This window comes from Vicia villosa, linkage group LG6 (genome assembly GCF_029867415.1).
Source record: "Vicia villosa cultivar HV-30 ecotype Madison, WI linkage group LG6, Vvil1.0, whole genome shotgun sequence".
NCBI lineage: Eukaryota > Viridiplantae > Streptophyta > Magnoliopsida > Fabales > Fabaceae > Vicia > Vicia villosa.
The window spans coordinates 70,960,073-70,963,479 of NC_081185.1; the positions used below are offsets into that span (position 1 = coordinate 70,960,073).

The following is a 3,407-nucleotide window of genomic DNA, read 5'->3' on the forward strand; positions in this document are numbered from 1 at the left end:
TGGCATGTAATACTGTATGTATGCTGAACTTGTGATGAGATTGGCTTTAGGCTTGAATGAACATGGCAATTGTACATACTTGGATTTAATGAGCATTCACTTTATCTTTTTATGCAGCATACTTGTGAGCAGCTTGGATTGGTGTATATTCAACTAGAAATAAAGCTGACTGACATGATGTTCATTTGAATCCACAATTTTGTTTGAGGTTAATGCTACCATTTTGCATTCTTTTTCAACATGCTAGCTGTCACCCTGAGAATTTCCACATGATATTATTGATGCCATTTATAAAGACATTAGTTATTATTCTTCAGTTTTTAATCAGCACCTGTGTTTTGTTGGTCTAACTCAATTTAGATTTACTCATTGCAATTCATGACTTTGCTTATAGGATAACCTAAGTCAACACCGCAACGTCCTGGAACTGAGGCAATTAAATCATCTCTGTACCTGCCACGAAGCTTGGCTCTATAGCCATTGAAGGTAATTATGTTAACCTGTGTTGTGTCAGTTATCATTTCAATATAATTGAAACTTATTGAAGGTATGCTTATATCTGTTTTTGTTGATATGTAGTTGCTCTTCCTAGGTCTGACAATAACAACATTATAAATAGACCATGAATCACTAATACAATATAGAATATGGTTTTATATCACACTTACCATCACATTCTGCCAGGTTTACTAGTTCAGCAAGTAAACTAGTGAAGTTAGTTAAGAGTAACTAATTCTTAACCAATTAACTATTGGCCCATATTTTTTATTTTTTTCTAGCCTAGATTAAGACTGTTATAATAAATGTAATGCATTAAGTTTGTTCATGAGGAAAAAAATGTAAATGACAGGATGGATATTGAGGTATATACGATTTATGGGCCAAGGAGGATGCATGGCTATTGAGGTATATACTACTTAATCTGATCAATGTTAAGATGAAGTCAAAAATCATTGACATGTTTAATCATTATTACAGGATGGATATCAACTAGCATTGGAGTTGGACAATGGTTGGAAACAAAGTGAAAAATCAGGCTCTCCAATTGACATTGATTCTTCCCTAAAGGATTATTTTACGTTGATATTGAATATGAAAAGTTGATATTGAATATGCCCATATGTTGAGATAAAGTAGCTTGGTGTAAAGGATTATTTTACGTTGAAATTGAATATGAAAAGTTTTATATGTCTTATTGAATTTTTTGCAAAACTATTGGTCATTGGATCAAGGAATATAAGAAAACTAAAGTTCCTCGGTTAAGTTTGGCGGTTCTGTTCAACAGTTTAACACCCCTAGACTTAATTATGTAAAGGAAAGACAAAATGAAACACTTATGAAATGATAAAAGTGTTATATATATATATATATATATATATATATATATATATATAAATATATATATATATATATATATATCCACATATTTATGTAATGATACCGAAATAAACCGTGGCAAGATAAATGGTTTAGAAAGAATAACATATAACAACGGTTTTAAATATGTGGTCATAACCAAACCGTGGCTATATCTTGAACCAAAACTGTATCGTAAACGTTAAATTGAAACCGTGGCTTTACCATATAGCCACAGTTTTGCAATCATGGCAAATACAAACCGCGGCCTTAATCAAGCTACCTAAACCGTGGCCTAAAAAAGCCACGGTTGTCAAAAAGGCGTGGTCTATACCAAAAAACCGTGGACTTTACCTTAGGCCACGACCGCATACTCCACAGTTGGATTTCCGTGGCCAAACCGTGGCCTCAGCGTTACGCCACGGTTATTTTGCATATAGCCTCGGTTTCTTGGGCGTGGCAGGAGACCATTTTTTTTGTAGTGGCATCACAGATGAGTTCAAAATCCATTTTCCAATTTGGAGCAACGATTATGGGTGCGGTAACTAATTTGTCTTTCAGCTCAAGAAATGCTTTTAGACAAGACTCATCAAAATCATATTACGTACCTTTGTTGAGTAAATTACTCAATGGCTTTGCTATCTTCGAAAAATCCTTGATGAATCTTCTATAGAAACCGGCATGTCCAAGAAAGCTCCTTATTCCTTTGATGCTGGTTGGTGGTGGCAGCTTCTCTATGATTTCCACTTTGGCTTTGTCAACTTCAAGTCCTTTGGAAGAAATTTTGTGTCCAAGAAACACTCCTTCGGTGACCATAAAATTGCATTTTTTCCAGTTTAGCACAAGGTTAGTCTTCACACATCTCTCCAACACCACATCAAGATTCTTTAAGCATAGGTCAAAAGATGATCCATACACCGAAAATTCATCCATGAACACCTCAATACACTCTTCAATCAAGTCCGCAAAGATGGCTTGGATGCATCTTTGGAATGTAGCCGGAGCATTACATAGTCCAAAAGGCATTCTTCGATAAGCAAAAACACCAAATGGACATGTAAAAGCGGTCTTCTCATGGTCCGCCGGGTTCACCGAAATTTGGTTGTAACCCGAATAACCATCTAAAAAGCAATAAAAATTCTTACCGGCTAACCTTTCCAACATTTGATCCATGAAAGGCAGTGGGAAGTGATCCTTCCTTGTTCCTTGGTTTAATCTTCTATAGCCAATGCACATTCTCCACCCGGTTATCGTTCTTGTCGGAATCAACTCATTCTTTTCATTTCGGATAACCGTCATGCCACCTTTCTTAGGAACAACTTGCACCGGACTTACCCATTCGCTATCGGAAATAGGATAAATCATCCCGACCTCCAATAGTTTAACTACTTCTTTTCTCACAACTTCCTTCATTGATGGGTTGAGTCGCCTTTGGGGTTGAGCAACCGGTTTGTAATCATCCTCCATCATGATTTTGTGCATGCAATGAGCTGGGCTAATACCTTTCTAATCGGATAAAACCCACCCTAGTGCACCTTCATGCTTCTTTAACACTTCAATTAAGCGCTTCTCCTCTTGAGTAGACAAAGAATTACTAATGATCACCGGCTTAGTGAAGTCTTCACCAAGAAAAACATACTTCAAATGAGATGGCAACATTTTTAGCTCTATCTTTGATTCTTCAACTTTCTTCTCCACATTCAACTCTTCTACTTTCTCTTCATTATGATCAATCTCCCCACAAGATTCTAATTCATTCAAGAATACTTCCAATTCTTTTTCTTCAATCTCGGATAAGACATTGTATGCTCCTATAAGAGATCTTTCCAAAGGATTAAAGATGTGAACTTGATTTGCAACCTCCTTAATTTCCTCGTCGGTAGCATCGACTCGAAATGTATCATGTTTATCCTTGGGATGATTCATGGCTTCAAATAGATTGAAAGTGACTTCTTCATCTTGCACTCTCACCTTCATAAGACCATCATCTATATCGATCATCATCCGTGCTGTTTTCATGAAAGGTCTTCCAAGGATCAATGGTACATCAC

At 36.3% G+C, this 3,407-nt stretch overlaps 1 long non-coding RNA gene across 1 annotated transcript; it reads left to right on the forward strand.

Annotated features, from left to right (window-relative positions):
* The first annotated feature begins 393 nt into the window (after nt 1-393).
* On the forward strand, nt 394-1,314 carry LOC131611635 (uncharacterized). Its single transcript, XR_009287066.1, has 3 exons — nt 394-486; nt 851-906; nt 979-1,314. It is a non-coding gene; the product is annotated as an uncharacterized LOC131611635 (long non-coding RNA).
* Nucleotides 1,315-3,407: the final 2,093 nt, after the last annotated feature.